Genomic DNA, 19,852 nt, shown 5'->3' with positions numbered 1-19,852 from the left:
ATGTATACCTATTGTGACTTAGGCTAGTTCTGCGTTCATGCGACAAAAAAGAAATGAAAATTCAAAATTTAAACTTGTATTGGGAAACCCCTTTTTGAATCGATATCTCTTTTATTATTTATAAGTTATAAATTAAAGATATTGTACAAAATAAGCAATATAAATATAAAACGCACTCAGTGAAAACCACGTTTTTGTTGCGTCACATTTCACTTCTGCCGAAAATTGTACTCAACCGATTGATGGAACTAATAAATGGTACCTAATGTATAAATGTTGATGTGTACATTATTATTAGATGTCATTTCAATGTCTTTTTTTTTCATTTCAGTTTTCAAATTAGGACACAATTTTACTTCAACTTTATATAATTTCTATTAAATTGTAGGTAGGCACAAAAATATTATTGATTCTTGCAAAATCGAATTGATAAATCTACTTTTAGTTTTTTTTTTGTAGCATAATTGTTGATAACTTTAATTTTAATAACATCCGATTCAACAAAACTGCTGACTTAAGCTCGAACACATATTAATTTCATGTATACACCTGATAAACCTTCACATCATAATAATTTAAAACAAAAATAATAAAATTGAATCATTTCATTAAACTGGATTTTTTGATAGGTACGTAGGTATAGGTACTTATGTACGAACCGACATACTTGTTTATAATAATTCTTCTTTTTTGTTTTCTTCTCTCTTATTCGGTTTCACCAAAAAAAGTTATCGAGAATTATTGAAATTCCTTTTTTCAAGTAAACGAAAAACAGAAAAGAATTGAAAAGAGAATTTATAACAAACAACAAAACTTAAGTACATTTACTTATGTATATATATAATACAGTCCCTGGCCATATTATTAGACGCACTGCAGAATTTTTATAATTATTAGGTTATACGCAATATTTTTAAAGATGATATAGAAAAAATTCTATAAATCTGTTGTTTTATTTTTATAGTTTATATTTTGCATACAAAATAATTTAAATGCAGTACAATATTCGAAAACCTGATTAAAATAGCTGAAAATTGAGATTTTGCATAAAATCTAAAGTGCGTCTAATAATATGGCCAGGACCTGTATATTGAAGCATGGTGTAGATACAGTGTTGGAAAAAATAATAGAAACAAATGTCTTAATCATTTTGAATAGGTACACAATATTTTTTAGGAATTACGTCTTTCTATGTTCTAATCCTACTTAATAATGCTCTCATGCTGTTCCGTAAAAAATAACTTATTGTTTTTACTTTACGGTCAAAAAGTTTGAGAAAAATTATGGTTTCGAAAAAATAATAGAAACAAGCTAGTTTTCCAGTTGTTCTTTGTATTCGATACTAGAAAACATTTTTAAAAATCACCTATTAGGTCCGTTCGCGTACTTTCTGCATTAAAATTCGTAAAAAGAGATATTTTAAAGAGTGGGGGTAAAATTGTTTCACATAAAGAAAAAACTACAAAAAAGTAAGCGAACCAGGAAAACGACAAATTTTGTACGCAATATTACTGTCAACAAAGTATATTTGTTTTTATAAATGGATAAATTAAAACAACAACTGCAATATTATGCTGTTTCATTGTTTTTTTTTTATGAAAAAACTTGAATAAACTGAAACTTAAAAATTGCAATCTGTTGCTGTTCTTTGGGAAAAGAATTTTTAATTTTATAAGTGACAGCAAAAGCGAGGAATTTTTTTATTTTATTTGAATTTCTATCAAATTTGACACTTTTTTCAAATAAGCCCAAAGAAATTTCTTGAGCTAAAATTCGTAGGTTGGGGAAATATTTTACTCTCCCATGAGCGCTCCCTTTTACGAAAAACTACGAAATTGTTTAGTACGCGAACAGGATTTGGTGAAATTTCGTATTTTTTCGTAAAATTAGACTGTTTTAGAAGGGTACGCGAATTATTGCAATAAACATGGGCATGGATTACATTTTACTCAGTTTGAACGGAAAGTGAGGCAAACTGGAGAAATAATGGTTGAAATATCGAAAAACATAAACTGTTCCAAGAAAAAAGTATTTGAAGCTCTACATTCAAGCCTTAAAGGACAAACAAGATGAAGAAAAGGATAAACTGCTTTGCATTTTGATAGGTACATTATTGGTAAGAATTTGTAAGAAAAAACAATGTCTTTGCTTAAGAGAACTCAAAAATGAATTAAACGGACCGGTGACAGCTAGAACAAGAAGAAACCTATAAAAAGTCTTCCTGGTAGAAGTCCACAAAAAGTGCAGATTTTGAGCAAAAACAAAAAAAAAACATTACACAAAGGCTTGCCTTTGCAAAACAAACACTTGCATCGTTCTAATTGGAATTACGTTTTTTGGTCGGGTGAAACAAAGATTAATTTGTTTGGTTCCGATGGATAAATTTATTATGAGAAGGCTTAAAAACAAGAAATTGAACTCAAAATACACAAAAACAGGTGCTTTTCAGCGTGTGGTCCAATATTTTGAATTAAGGATAAGATGTGCGTTGTGGTTTAGGTCAAAATCTTAACCCTTAAACCCTATCCAGGATCCTGCATCACCCTGTACCTTATTTGATTGATAATATTTGTCGAGGCTCACAACAAAAAATGTGTACTAAATGTGTTGAATAGAAGTTGAAATAAATTTTTCTGATAATCTATTTAAATGTTAATAAAAGTAAATAAAATAAACATTAAAAATGTAAAAGGACTTTTATTTAATAAAATACTTAGAAATAAAAAATAGGGTTAGGAAATGTCCACTCCAAATATGGGTTGGGCTATAGGGTTAAATTCAGTCATGCTTCCAACTGAAGAAGAGGTGCAAATTAAATGGGAGTTCATAAAGGATAATGACCCGAAGCATTCCTCCAAGTTGGCTTAAAAATACTTACAACAACACAAAATCAATGTTATGAAATGGCTATCACAATCCCCCGACCTATATCCAATTGAGCACTCATGGGGTATCCTTAAGCGAAGGAGATTTTAGATCTAAAAATAATGACGAATTGTGGTACTTCATACCCTTGGAAACTTCTGCCAAAGTGGTGAGTTCAAGAGACGAATGGGTTAGCAGTTATTAAAAATAAGGGTACCTACTACTACAAAATTACTAAAAGAATTTGAAACACTTTTAGCGTTAAGTTACTTTCTCGTTACAGAAAAAATAGCATTCTAATTTTGTTATATGTTATATTTTTTTTTTAGGATGAAACAACTTAATAATCCTAATTCTACTTTTTCGCCCATGTTTCGAATTCGAAAGTGAATTGAAATTTCAATTTCATATGATTTGATCAATTTCGAAAACTTTGAAATTTCTTCGAACTGTCAGATCTGAAAGATTATCCATTTTTATTTTGTTCCTAAAGTGAAATGTTTGATGTTTTGAAGATGGATGCAATATTATTGGCAGCACAAGGGGGAGGTCGGAAATGTGAACGAGTGGAAAACTGCACAGATTTTACATAAAACGGATTTTCCACCTTCCTACGAGTACGCCAAACTACATGATCATGCTGCAAACAGGCTTATCGCCTTTATTTATAAAAAAAAAACTCGCAAGCTGCAGGCCGATTACATCCTCAAAGTTCTGTATATGCCAAGTTATCGTCTCCCAAAGAAAGCAGTTCTTCAAACAATCCAATCCCGAAGTGGATGGTTTAAAGACCGCATAGAACTTGCCGAGCAGGTGGATGTTGACCTAAACTATAGTAACCTTGCCTCTTGGAACCCAACGTTATATCCACTAAAAGCTCGTTTTGATGAAGCCTCAAGAACACAATACACGGAGCAAGCCAAAAGCTCACTGCACCGCATGGTTTACAGTAGACTAGTCTACGATCTCCGGGAAAGAAACTACTTTCACGATAAATATAGCATCGACCAAATTTCGTCCATGTTCCGGCTAAGAGGAGAACTCCGTCATCTGAACTACATTTTCACCGTGAGGGTTTACCGATTTGATGCAACCTGTGCAACTTGAATGAGCACGAGGATGTTTTTAATTTTGTTGGGGGATGTGCGATACTGAGAGAAATAGGAAGAATTATCCTAGCCAGTGATTTTCTTTCAAATACTGAAATTATAAACCTTCTACAGAAAATGTAAGTCACAAAGTTATATGCATATTGCAAAACAGCACTTAAATATAGTCACCAAATTTTAAATGAAGCGTTTTAATCTTAAACTTCACGTCCTTTTTTTAACTTGCATAAAGCTATACAAAGTTGTCAATCAGGCAGACGGCAAAACCATGGATCATATTGATTGTATTAACCAAATTATTGTTAAAAATGTGTGTTTAAATAAAATCAGTCTAAATCTAAAAAAATCTAAATCTATTTAAAAAAATTGTTGCATTTGAGTAATAAATAATTAAAAAATTATCTGTGCAGTTTTTATTTTCCAATTCTTCACAAATACATTTTAATGAGTTTAAAAGAATAAAGACGAATCTTGTTTCTATTATTTTTTCCATCACTGTATAACCAGAATAAAATAACAACAATACAACTCATTACACCGACCGACACCTGAAGAGACAACAAATTTGCTCAAATTCATATAGGTCCCTTTCTAATACATATGCATATAGGTACCTACTTAAGTGAAACGTAAAATAAGTCTTTAGATTTACATATAAACACAGCAAGATGTTGATTAAAATAATAACAAAATAAAATATTGAAAAATATGCAAAAACAAAAATAAAAACAACTAAATAATATTAGACTTTCACAATTTTGTTTAAATAGTTATTAGGAGGGTAGATGAGTGAGATACGCAAACTTATTGCAAAATGATGAAATCTTTGCATAGATCAATGCAACAAAATTGACTTAATTATCACATGACCACGAATAAGAAAAATAAGAAGAAGAAGAAGAGAAAGACAAAATTATTTAGCCACAATGTAAAAAAATATTAAGAAAACAAAAAAGAAAAAAAAACACGTGGCCTAAAGAGAGAAAAAATAATGCAAATAAAATTAAAAACAAAAACTTAGATACTTATAAACTTCACAATCTAGGTATGGGCCATGAAAAACAACCTTTAAGTTTCTTTTTTTAATTCTAACACTTTAAGAAGAAAATGAATAAAAAACAAAAAGATAGAAATAAACATGTTATATGTTCGTTCAATAAGAAAAGCTTAATTTGTATTTTGTTTTGTGTTTTACCTTGTTGAATAAACAAACAAAATGAAAAATAAAATATACAACAAAATTACCGCATATAGGTATACAAATAACTACTTTACTACAAAAACATATGCCACAAGCCTGAAGCCACAACACTGTTTTTATTGTTGTTCAAAGTTCAATATAATTTTTCAAAAGAGATAAAATACCTATAGACTCCAGGTCTCTCTATTTATTGTTTCTTAAGAGAAAATAAAAACTAAAAAAAAGCTTTTCAATTAAAGGAGAAAATAAAGAAAAAGACGAAACAACATTGTACAACTTGTAAACAAACTTAGGTGCAGCGAAAAAATGATACTATAACAACATGAAACTGTATATCAACCTACATTTACGTACATGACTGTGTATCTAGAAGATACAACAGAAAGAGAAGAAAACAAAAATTAGTAAAAATAAACATGGGGATGGACTGATGGAGAGTCTGGGGGATGGGTTATCTTTAACTTTTTGACTTAATGGCTTCGATTTTCGGTTTCAGCTTCAGCAAAAGGCTAAGGTGTAGACTGTAGGTATTTCTAGCTTCTAATTCTAATCACACGGAAGTGTCCCCCGAACATTTGTATCATTGGCACACAAGTGCACAAGTAAGTGTTCTATAGCTCTTGAATCAGTAAATGTTTTCGAAGTCGATTATGCAAGTTTAAGAACCTACTTTTAAAGTACTTTGTATTTATACAAAATAGAAAACTCACCACACTAGATCTCGATATGATCAAATAACGTCGTCGTGTTGTGTCGTCGTCGTCGTCGTCAGTAAAAATAAAAATTTTGTTTTATTGTTTTATCAAAATCCGTTGGGTAATTTGCGAAACCATGAACAACACTGGTCTTCAAAAGTGCTTTTAAGCGAAAATTAAACAAATTCACCAATTTAATTATTATTATACTACGCACGAGAAAAATTCCCAAGTGTTGACTGTTGGTTCAGTTGAAGAGTGTGTATAGGATTTTTCTCTCACTGTCGTCACTCACTCACTCACTTACTCACTATTAAATTAATAATAGTTTAAAATTTGTTGTTTGTGTTATTTTTAATATTTTGTTAGATAAACTTACGATTCCACCATTTTTTTATTTATTATCTTTATCTTTAATATGAATTTTATTGAACTTTGAACAATATATCAATTTTGAATTTATATAAAATAAACCACGTGAAATAATTTAGAAGACACCAACATTTTCATTTTCATTTTAACATAACATTTTAAATATCTATGTAGGTAGGTTGGTATGCAAAATTAGATATAGGTATTATTTTTTATAAGGCAAAACATTTTTATTAATCACTTGGAAAGACTGTATGGCAGGTGCCTTGGTAGGTAGATACCTATATATGTATACTCGTACTACACATCTTTCATTGTTTAGGTCAAATATCTAAGTTCAACACTCATGAACTTTGAAAGTTTAAAAATATCTTACGGCGGTTTTTATTTTCTTTTTTTTTTTATTTATTTCTCTAACAAAAAATATTTGTTTTTTTAATTGTTTAAAAAAAGATTTAAATTTTTTAAGACTTATTTTTGTTTAAATCACCTTAGAGAATGGCGATTGTGGTTAACATAACACACACGGCGAGGTTTCAAACAAAACTATATCCATCCCATTTGAATTTTTTAGTAAGGTAGACCAGAACGACTACGACGGCGGCGATTACGTCGTCGTCATCGTTGTTGTCGTTGTCGGAACGAAACCATAAACTTCACACATAAAACGCTTCTGCTGCTGAGAGGAAGAGCCAGAGCCCGAGAGCGAGAACCGAGAGTAAAACTGAATCTCCCATAAATCTCAATACCAATTCCAAATTCCAACATTCTAAAAGTGAGACGTTATTCACTGTGGTGAGTGTACGAGTACGAGTTAAAAAAAAGAGACTTATTTACGGTGAAAACTGAATCAAGTACACAAAAAGAGAGAACTTTTTAGCTTTTTAAACACAAAATCAATACACATACATAGAACACATAACAAACAGATACGCAATTTTTGATAGTGTTAGTCAATAAAAAAGCAAAAAACTCTATACAAACTGTAAGAGAGATAAACGAATATTGTTCAGGGTTGCCAGATTGAGCTATTTTTCGAAATTTTATTTTCAAAACTGCAGAAAATTGACAGATCAATTATAATTGGACTAGCCCACATCTTATTTTGGCCGTCATTCTTCTTCGCACGAATAATTGATCTAAACACAACAGAAGGTGTGTTGCGTTTTTTTATTGTAACTAATATTCTGCATGTGAAAATTCTGTATGGTTACAGTTCTATAGAAGAAAATACTATTTTTCAGTAAATATTTGTAAAGTACTTCACAGGATTTTTCTTTTTAAAACTATTTATAGCTGTTTAAAGTACATAGTTTTTAAAATAGAATACCTCAATGTTTTGTAACGATTTTGTAAAATATTAGTAATTTTTAGAAATTAATTAAGCTAAAAAGATAATGGCGCACAATTTTAAACGATTTAGTAAAATTTTAAAGGCATTTTTAGACATTTACTAAGCTTAAAAAATGTTTACCTAGTTCTAAACGATTTAAACATCCTACAATCTCTTACAAAATTCGATAAAGTTAAAAACACCAAATCGCTACTGTACAATTAATCTTCTAAAACCAGTGGATGGAATCGTATAGTCATCAGTTGGGAATTTCAATAAATAGGTCCGTTTAATAGTATTTGCTTTGTTTATTTTTATAAACTGTAACTTTTCAGACATGTTTAGATGCTCGTTTTTTAATAAAAGGCTAATAGCAAATTTACTAGTTAGCAAAACGAAAAAAAAGTTTAAAACGTTGGATTCGCAAGTAAATTTCCTATTTGCAGTTAGTAAAAGATTGTTTAAAATGTTGCGCCAGTATTTTAAACGTATCATAATATCATTTTAGACAGTAAATTGAACTTATACTATTCTAAGAAAGGTGAACTTTGTTATTGTTATTGGTTTTCAAGTTTTAAGTGACTGCATGAAAAAAAAAATGGGTGACTTACAACTCACAACCATTTCTGTGTGCGAGTATTGTTGTCGTGGATGGAGCGGACCTACAACTTCAAGCCGAATCCGAACGGCTAATTTGAGAAAGCACTTTTTATGACAAGAATTACTCTTGGAGAATTTGTCAAATCGTCGCAAGACGCAGTACCCGTGAAAGAAACTTTATATAGCATAGGCAGGGATCGAGCCCAAAACCTCTGCCATGACAGTACAACGCACTAACTATCTTGCTACGGGTGCTAACAGCAATTTACTAAGCTAAAAAAATAATGGCGCACAATTTTAAACGATTTAGTAAAATGTTAAACCCATTTTTGGAAATTTACTAAGTTTAAAAAACGATTTAACTAATTTTAAATGATTTTAACATCTTACTATCTCTTAAAAATTTGGTTAAGTTAAAATCTCCCACTGGCTACTTAAACGTTTAGCAATTTTCTTAATCCACGAAATGGTCCAATCAACAGTTGGGAGTTTCAGTTTATAGGTCCGTTTAGGTGTATTTTTTGTATTGTTATTTTCACGAACTTACACTTTTAAGACATATTTGGATGCTCGTTTTTTAATAAGAGACAATTAATAATTTACCAGTTACCAAAATTTAAAGAAAGGTTTAAAATGTTGGACTCCCTTAATTAGATTCTAAATGTTTATTAAATTGCTAACTGGTAAATTGTTAAACCCTACAAAAATATATTGTTTCAAATATTTCTCCAATACAGCTAAATTTGAACGAAATTAACATCTTACTACACCTTTACATTTTCCTAACGTTAAAATCACATAATGTCTACTTTAATTATTGTTCGGGTGACCGGTTCTTTTTTTAATTAAAATCTAATAAGCAATTTATTATTTAGCAAAACGAAAAGAAAGGTTTCATGTTTTTGTTTCAATAGTAAAATGTTGCGCCAATTGTATATATTTTAAAAGTATCATAATAATTGTTTACCAATCCTACTTTAGGAAAGCAGACAGTAACGTGAACTGATACTATTCTTTGAACAGATATGAATTTTTTGTGCTTCTACAAAGTTATTGGTTTTTAAGTTCTAAGCAACTTTTTTTTAGGGACATATCAATATTTTTTTGAAATAGTTTTTAGTTTGTAAAAAACTTAGTTTCATTTATCAAAAAGACAAAACTATCAAAAATACAATTTTTAAGAATTCATTAATTTGTGATAAAAAATTTGGAGATACTGAGTTATGTTACAGCATGTATTTTAGTATACAGTATTCTAAGTGTTTTGAATACAGAAGTTTAGTCATACATCATTGCGAGCAAATAATATCATGCAGACTTTTGATCATCCTGTGAAAACAGTATTTCGAAATTGTGTTCAAGCATCACAAGTAAATCGATGGAGCATGACTTGAACAATTATACGGTTAAAACATTTAGCTATACAAAAGTTTTCAACCTAACAATGATTGATAATTTAGCGAAATCTAAATTATCATAACCATAATGACCACAACTGCTTTTTAACAGCTAAAACTATAATAGTTTTAGGCTGTCCGTATAGTTATTTGCAATAGCGATGCGAGAAGGGATTGAATATGAAGAGAGTGCAGAAACGATATGTGATGCTACCTTTGCGAGTCTGTCGCACGTAAGAGGTGTGTCAATCGTTCATTTTAAAAGATTCAATCGTTCATATGTCGTTTAGTTTAATGATTCGTTTTTTTTTCAATCGTCAATTTTTTCAATCATTTTGGTTTCTGTTTCATTTTGGCTGCGAATAAAATGGGGAAATTTCATTCTATTCCAATTTTTCACTTTTTCAATCATTTAGGTTTCTGTTTCATTTTGGTTTTATATGAAATGGGAAAACTTCGTTATTTTCTTTCTTCTAGTATTTGGTTGCGATTAAAAATTTTCAACTTTCTTCATAAACAAATTATATTTATTTATATATAATATAATATAATATAATATAATATAATATAATATAATATAATATAATATAATATAATATAATATAATATAATATAATATAATATAATATAATATAATATAATATAATATAATATAATATAATATAATATAATATAATATAATATAATATAATATAATATAATATAATATAATATAATATAATATAATATAATATAATATAATATAATATAATATAATATAATATAATATAATATAATATAATATAATATAATATAATATAATATAATATAATATAATATAATATAATATAATATAATATAATATAATATAATATAATATAATATAATATAATATAATATAATATAATATAATATAATATAATATAATATAATATAATATAATATAATATAATATAATATAATATAATATAATATAATATAATATAATATAATATAATATAATATAATATAATATAATATAATATAATATAATATAATATAATATAATATAATATAATATAATATAATATAATATAATATAATATAATATAATATAATATAATATAATATAATATAATATAATATAATATAATATAATATAATATAATATAATATAATATAATATAATATAATATAATATAATATAATATAATATAATATAATATAATATAATATAATATAATATAATATAATATAATATAATATAATATAATATAATATAATATAATATAATATAATATAATATAATATAATATAATATAATATAATATAATATAATATAATATAATATAATATAATATAATATAATATAATATAATATAATATAATATAATATAATATAATATAATATAATATAATATAATATAATATAATATAATATAATATAATATAATATAATATAATATAATATAATATAATATAATATAATATAATATAATATAATATAATATAATATAATATAATATAATATAATATAATATAATATAATATAATATAATATAATATAATATAATATAATATAATATAATATAATATAATATAATATAATATAATATAATATAATATAATATAATATAATATAATATAATATAATATAATATAATATAATATAATATAATATAATATAATATAATATAATATAATATAATATAATATAATATAATATAATATAATATAATATAATATAATATAATATAATATAATATAATATAATATAATATAATATAATATAATATAATATAATATAATATAATATAATATAATATAATATAATATAATATAATATAATATAATATAATATAATATAATATAATATAATATAATATAATATAATATAATATAATATAATATAATATAATATAATATAATATAATATAATATAATATAATATAATATAATATAATATAATATAATATAATATAATATAATATAATATAATATAATATAATATAATATAATATAATATAATATAATATAATATAATATAATATAATATAATATAATATAGTTAAAATAACCCCCGTGTTCAGGAAAAATACACAATGGAATGAGAATGTTGGCTTAAACTAAAGGCAATTCATTACTGCTCCATTTGATTCCAGAAAATTCATCTTCCATTGTGAAGTTTTCCTAAACACGGGGGTTATAATAGCTATTTTTTCTTTATGAATACGGGTGTTTTTTTTTCAATTTTTTGGCTGAATAATTTAATACAGGAATAATTATAACAGAAATAAATGCATGGATACTGAAATAAATAGCATTTTCAAATATATTCTGTATTTTCAATTTAATTTCTAATCGTTCTTATTGTTTATTAACCATGTCGGAGCGTACCTTTACCTTACTTAGAAAAATTCATCTCCACTCCATGCGATTGTGGACTTAATTTAAGTGTAAGCGAAGCTTAGGAAATTGGAAAATAAGCGATTGGAACCATATGGAACTTTTTGCAGTGGAGTAGGTAAGGTTGAGGTACTTCATTTTCATTCAGTTTCGGTCTTTAGAATGATTAGTGTTGAAATAATTGATTGATTGTTTAAAATCTATGTTTAATTCCCATATTATTGTTTGTTTTAGTTAAAGAAAGTTTTGACATCAGCAGTATTTAAAAGGCTCCAGCAATAAGAGGTTATTTTTTCTCCAGAATATAAAGTTTTAATTGACACTCTTGTGTATTGAAAAATTATATTTCATGCTTTCATGATTGGAGTAAAGATGATGAAATTTTCCAAATTCATTTCTCATAAAGCAAATTTGGTCAGTTCTCATTCTTTCACAGCTTTAAATATAAGTTTTCATATAAAAAAATAAAAACAATCCAGCAACACAATACAAATTTTTTTTCATCTAATGATCACATGTTTATTCGCTTTTTCGCACTACTGTATACGCAACCTTAATGTTAATAACTTTAGCATTTTTATAAACAAAAAATGTATGTTTTATTTTGCGTTGTTTTCTTTATACATAAAAATAAGTACTAAACTGATTGTTGCTAGTTCATGGCAACATATGGCAACCCTGATATCGTTTGGAACGTCTTTGCATGGATTTTTGTTTAAAATCAGATTTCGCTTATTACTCTCTTCACCAACCTATACACATAAATTGCTTTTGACAATTTTTGTTGTTGTTATTTTTATAACAAATTGATTGCATACGTATTTGAAGGAACTTATTAAGTAAATAGGTACGTAGCGTATGTTTGTACGATTATCTATGTATTTGAAAAGTGTCAACAAATTTTTTGAGATTTCAATCAATGGGTTTGGTTTGGTTTGTATTAATAGATTTAAAACAAAAAAAAATAAGGGATAACTTGACGAAAATTCTAAAAATATATTCGTGCGCTATTTTCTTTAGAATATACAATATTATATTCCTTTTAAATAGGTACATACATACATATCTATGCACATATTTATTACTAGGTGTACCATTTATAGGAATTAAAATAAAATGTTGTACGTGAACTGTCGTCGCTGACCTAATTCAAAGTTTTAAAAATAATGAAATCACAACCACGTAGTCGAAAATCAAACAGAACGTTAACCTTACTTAATATGAACAAACAACAACAAAAATAATAAACTTTAGGTATGTTGAAGTTGATTCTAAAAAAGCTATACCTACGGATGAAAAGAGGAACAAAAACAAAATGTTTATAAAAATTGCAGTACACGCAATATCAAACATGTTGGGATTGGGATTGGGAGTGAGGGTTGAGATGGTGATAAAGTTTAAGACAACAAACAAAAAAAACCATAAAAGTGGTAGGATAATACAAATTACATTTAAAGATATTGAAGGTACATATTCATGATTATATGTACACTGATGGACAAAACAATAGGTCTAATGAAGTTAAGATTTCATAGTTTTATTGGGTTAGCTAAACATTGGTTGGGGTATTTTTAAACACGGTCGTTACACCTCTTTGCATCTTCGTTACATGGAAGTACCGAACTTAGAACATGCCCATTTATTTTCCTTTTTTTACTATAAGACGTCCTTATTTTATACATTTATAAATAAATAAATTGGGTGGCGCAACACTCCGTTGAGAACTAGGGCCTAGTGACTTACAACTCTCAACCATTCCTGTGTGCGAGTAATGTTGTCAGAAATGGAGGGGACCTACAATTTATATGCCGAATTCGAACGGCTAATTTGAGAAAGCACTTTTTCATGACAAGAGTTACTCTTGGAGAATTTGTCAATTCCTCGCAAGAGGCAGTACCCGTAAAAAGACTTTATATGGCATAGGCCGGGATCGAACCCAAGACCTCTCGCATGACAGTCCAACGCACTAACCATCATGCCACGGGTACTACATTTTTTACATTTATGGAGTTATAAAATACTGTTATAAGCAAAAAACTCTATGCGAGGTTTAGAAAGGTGATGCCGATGCGAATTTCGACGTCTTTAAAGTGCAAGAAAGTGAGAAATATTGAACCATGTTAAGCATTCTACATTCGTGTAGTGCCGGTGAACTGATGAAACACTCCTAAAAGTACGAATATAATGGAACTGGCTATATCACTACAGCATTTCTTATAAGAATAGCGATGAAATAGTGATACGCAGATAACACTGCGGCGGGTACTTGATTTTTGGAGTTTTGAATTTTTTAATTATGTCCAAAAAAATCAAGTTTTCTTAGGGCACTTGCTTCTATACAAACAGACAATTAAAGGTTAATAAATTACACCGAGATCAGAAGAAGTATACACAACTTCTTGCATCCTCGGGTAAAGCCTAAATACTGAAGGTGTCAAACTGTCAAAAAATATCCTGTGAAATAAAGTTTTTGAATGGAAGCGTTCTAAAGAGATACCGCTTGCATGTATCGAAAGTTTTAATGGGTTGATATAGCAATTTTCTTTAAATCACCTTCACTAGTGTGGGATGAAAACTATTGAGCACGCTAAATTCCTAGCAGTTTCAATATTCAATGATGGATTTTATAGTATTTTGAAAAGAATGAAAGTAATGGGCATCTGTTGGGTTCTATTTTGGAAGAAAGTTCAAAGAGTTGACAGCCGAATTAAGCAGGCGGATTTACGTCACGCTACGTCCCCAAAAGAGGAACGAACAACTCAGAAACAATCCATTTTTCGAAAAAGAAAAAGGTAGCCAAAGGAGATTAGAAGTTTTTTAGGTAATAATAATTAGTAAAAATCGATAGTTGGAACTTTAAACGCGTTTTTCTTGAAACTGAACTTTTAAAATTTGCTTACATCAAACTTAACTCCAAATTGGCCGACTTCAAATTGAAACTGGTCATACTTGAATTGGCATTAAAAAAATTAAACTTTTTTTCATTTTGTTAATTGTTCATATTGTTCAAAAAATCGTAGGATATTGAAAAGGAAACAGCTTCAACTTTAATAACCTTTTTTTTGTTTCAGCTTTTTATTTTGTGGACAGCACAAAACTCCGTTATTTTATAAATTTTGTTTGTACAAATATACATCTTCTGCTTGGAGGAGTGGATAGAACGAGGATACCCTCATAAAAAATAGGAAAATGATAAATCATTCAAAATTTCCACTCAATTCCTTTTTTTAAACTAATTTTAAATTTCTTACATTATTTTAAATTAAAACATGACGAAAATTTCACCCAAGACCTCTGGCATGACAGTCCATCGCACTAACGATCATGCCACGGGTACCACAACTGTTCGACTTAGATTGAGGGAAAACAATTTAAAGGCATGCAGTCCACGAAAAGTCCCTTTTTTCACTGCAAAACATGCGAAAAATAATTTAAATTTTGCTTAAAAGCATTAAAATTGGCCAACTGAGAAATTGCGCAACATTTTATGGTTGGACGAGAGTAAAATCGTGATGTTTGGAGTCAAGGGGTCTCGTTCCTATTTAAGAAGACCCGCGAAAGCGGAATATAACCCCAAATTCAAAACCAAAGTTGTAAAGCATGGGGGAGCAAGCATAATGGCCATTATAGCCAACAAAGGCTATGCAACTAAATATTAGTGAGATGGAAACTTGTTTAAGACAAATAATTTTAATAAAAAATAGAACTATTATTTTTTTTTAGGTTTAAACAAGCAGTAATCCTATTTTTTTACCGATTTTTTTTTTATCTCTATTTTATGAAATTGTTAAATAAAAAAATGATTTTTTTTGTTATATGGTGATTTTTCTTTATTTCATTCTATGACACATTCCAAATATTTCTTTATTTATTAGAATTAAGTTTATTTTTCAAAGAGATTTTTTGATTTGCAATGGTGCTATTATTTTTACCGCAGCTGTATATAATTTTTTAAATATGTAGTTAGAAGAAAAATATTAATGTTTTTTTTTCCACAGTCTTACAACCAATTTATCACAACTCTTATGGACATTGAATGCAGGGCTATGGAAACTTTTTCTTCTGACCACTTTATCCCTCGTCTCCAATTTGTTCCTAACTTTTGTATCAATCAACGTTCAAAACAAGTTTCGCTGGTTTACGCAGATAAGTCCAAGATGATTGACGCCTTGGACGACAATTATCGTAGCATTATTTCTGACATAGAGTCCAATTGCTAGAAAAATTTGTCAAAAATTAAGCCACTTGGCTGAAATTTATTCGAAACAGTCGGGGCTTTTACTTGCCCGAAATCTTTTTTAAAACTTAATGGCACACCCATCATTTCATTCATCCTTTCATTTCATTCATCCTTTGCCATTACATCAAATTCCATGCGTTTTATTTTTTCTTGAAAACCACATGTCTACAAAAAAATCACTCTTTATAACCATATACAGTGCCGCACTTAATTATTGGCACAGCAAGCTATTTAAACTTGGAAACACGCTATTTTGTTAATTTTGTTTCTGTCTAGTTTATGCATATATCAAACATAGTTTGGTTAAAATAAGTTTTTCAGGTTTAAAGACAAAAATATTGAAGTTAGAAAACACCTTATTCTCTTGCACAAAATTATTGACACAGTATGTTAGTCTTGAAATGATTATAGCTTTCTGACAGCTCTGTCAGCCAAATTAAAAACTGCTATACTTTGATACTTTGATACTTTTACATGCATAGTCAAGGCAGGTCATATGCAGAGATTGGAATATTATGGACAAGAGCCGATACACAATTCACCGTTTCAAAGGGGAATCAAACTTCATCATTCCAAGGCTTAAAATGTTGCTTCAAAGTTTAAAAAAAAACCTGCTGTGCCAATAATTACAGTGAGTTTCATTAATATTCGGTTTTTATTCTTCAACATACTTTTGTTGTTTTTTTTCGTAGTAAAAGTTGAATTTAGGTTTATTATTTGGTTATTTTATAAATTAGTATATCATTCCCTAAATATTTCATTAAAAAAATTGTTGCAATCACTTAACTGCATTAAGATATTCGATAAAGATCCCAAAAAGGGCACATGTAACCGCTTCATTAATATTCGTTTTTTTTTTTTTTTTTTTTGCTGAGTTTGACATTTGTTCCGATGAACAGTTTGTCTATTCAAGAGTACTGTCAAAATAAAATGTTGACTAGACGTTTGCATACATTTTTAAAACGATTTAGTGTAAGATCGTTTGGTTTTATTTAAAAAGTTAATCATAGGGCACAAAGGAAAAAATGTAAGCCTTGAAAAAAGAAACCTTGTTTTCAAAAAAAAAATTGCTGATATTTTAGACATGAAGCCAAACACTGTCGGTGATATTGTGCGGAAGTATAAAAGAGAAGGAAGGATCAAACCAAAGAAGCAAATGGGTCAACCAAAAAAGTTAACAACGAAAGAAGAACATCTTATAGTAAGAAAAATTAAGTTTAAGTGCACTAAAAACTGTGCAAGAAGTGTTAATGGAATGCAAAAAGAAAATATCTGCATCAATGGTACGCCGAACCATAAAGACAATGGTCTTGTTGCTCGAAAAAAGCCATTTATCAATATGCACAACAGGATCAACAGGATCCGATCAAATTTGAGAGGTAACACAAAAATTGGATCGGATGGAAGAGTTATGATGTGGCGCAAGCCAAATGAAGAGCTTAAAAGCAGGAACACAAACCAAAAGTAAAGCATAAAGGCGGGCACATCATGGTTCGGGGTTGTATTTCGGCAAGAGGCATGTCAAATTTAGTATTCATCGACGGTAGATTAAAAATGGAATACTATTTGAGGATACTAAAAGAAAATTTAAGGCAAAGTGCTTAGAAAATGGGCATTTTGAGAAATTTCAAATTTTACCAGCACAACGACCCTAAGCACAAGGTGTATGTTGCAAGGAAATGGCTTCTGTATAACTCTCCAAAAGTTATCCAAACACTCCCACAATTTCCAGACCTTAACCCAATCGAGAATTTGTAGGATGAATTGGACCGTCGAGTTCGCGAAAACCCTATCTCTTCAACAAGTGCACTAAAGCAACGGTTTCAAGAAGAATGAAGCAAAATAGACATTGACTTGACGGAGTTTTATCCAATCAAGGGTATTCAACAAAATATTACAATCAATGGTAAGAAAGATTAATTAAAAAGTTAATATAAGAATGTAAAAAAAACGAATATTAAAGAAGTGTTATTTTTTAAGTTTTCGTATTCTTTATTTATTTTATTTTGTTGAATTGCTATTTTAATTAAAAAATTTGTATATTTGTATATTGAAATTATTAAAAACAAAATATTTTAATGAAAAATTGTTTTTTAACTTTTTTTAATGATATGGATTCTCGATTTATTCGAGAAAATATGTGTCAAGACAAAGTGTAATGGTCATCTTCTGATGAGCCCAACCATTACATCAGGGCGAAACGCATATTTGAACACCATGGTGGTTTATTTTTATTCATTTTTCATGATTTTAAAATATATTTATTAAAGTTTAAAGTGAAAAGTTAAGTGTTTTTATGGAAAGAAACAAAAAAACGAATATAAATGGAACTCACTGTAAGTGCGGCGCTGTATTTTCCAAAAAAAATCTGTAAAAATAAAAAAAAAAAAAATTGTCAATGCGAAATTTATTTTATAGCGTAGTTATTGAGATATTTGTTTAATATTTTTCAATATTTATTACTATGACAACGTGACGTACCTACTACCAATTAACGTGATGCGTTCGAATCATATCGGTTGATTTTTGTAACACTCTTTATAAGCTTCTCTTCTTTCATTATTTTCTCTTTAAAAGAGCCTTTCATTATTTTTTGAAGAATCATTGTGACATTCCTTATTACTAGTGTCAGTCAGCGTTACCACTTTGCTTCAATTGAAGTAGATATACTTCTTTTTTCAAATAAATTTAAAATCTGCTTCCTAATTCGCACCATCATCAAAATATTGAAATCTACCTACTTCAATTTTAATAAAAATAGACTGAATCTACTCCTTTTTTCTCTCACTATTGAATATAGTCTTAAAACTGTCTAGAGAATTAAAAATCGCTTGAGTATTTACATTTGCAGTGAAGTTACGTCTTCTCATCATTTCACTTTTTTCCATAGACGAAAATTATTTATTGTTTTTGTTTCGTTTTCAAACAATCCTTAACGACGTTTTCAAAGTGTATCGATCTTTCAATAACAAATTTACATAGTTTGATTTTGTAAATATCTTTATCTATCATACATATAGGGCCTGTAAGGCAAGTTTTGCATTCGTAAACAAATTCGAATTCGAAATTTTAATCAAACATGACAAATATATATAAAGGCTATCCTATCCCAGCTAGAACCGTTATTTTGTTTTTAAGTTTTCTCAAGAATTAAACTATTTTTTTTTTGCCAAAAACATTGTTTTTATTTTTAATTTAAAAACAAATATTATTTTTTTCGAAATTTGATTTCTTGAAAATGGGTTATCATTTTTTACAAAATTGAAATGCCAGTCGTCTAATAATAAGTTCAAAATTATATACAAAAAATATTATTAAAGTAAAATTCAAAAACGATTTTCGAACGCAAATTTAAAAAAAAAAATATTTTTTCTTGAGAAATCAAATGGCATTTACATTTTTGAAAACAAACTTTTTTGCAGGTACATTTTAATTCAATACAGGAAAGAGTTTTACACAGACATTTTTGAATACATGAGCGAGTTCATGCGAACTAGTCGTGCATTTTATTTTTTTCTATTTGTTAATGTTTTTTTGGATTTCATTGTTTGTTTTCAATATGAAAATATATTTTCAAGTTTTCCAAAAACAAAAATAAAAGGTTTGTTGATGTACTAAAATTGTATTACGGTTACAATAACTATTTCTTGAAGAACTCGTCCTTTGCAATAAAATC

General features: G+C 27.9%; 1 protein-coding gene across 6 annotated transcripts in view; it reads right to left on the bottom strand.

The window, feature by feature from the left end:
• Positions 1–19,852, bottom strand: part of LOC129943153 (myosin-G heavy chain) — a 147,854-nt gene that overhangs the window by 30,708 nt on the left and 97,294 nt on the right. For 3 of the 6 annotated variants that reach the window (XM_056052412.1, XM_056052411.1, XM_056052413.1), the window contains exon 2: positions 18,512–18,544. The exons of 2 other annotated variants lie outside the window; for them this stretch is intronic. The gene's annotated coding sequence lies outside the window, so the exon portion shown is untranslated. Of the gene's footprint in view, positions 1–5,885; positions 6,721–18,511; positions 18,545–19,852 lie in introns of those variants that run through there. One more of the 6 variants, XM_056052415.1, reaches the window with a different exon arrangement.

Source organism: Eupeodes corollae, chromosome 1 (assembly GCF_945859685.1).
Source record: "Eupeodes corollae chromosome 1, idEupCoro1.1, whole genome shotgun sequence".
Classification (NCBI taxonomy): Eukaryota; Metazoa; Arthropoda; class Insecta; order Diptera; family Syrphidae; genus Eupeodes; species Eupeodes corollae.
This window is presented reverse-complemented; position numbering and strand designations above follow the sequence as displayed.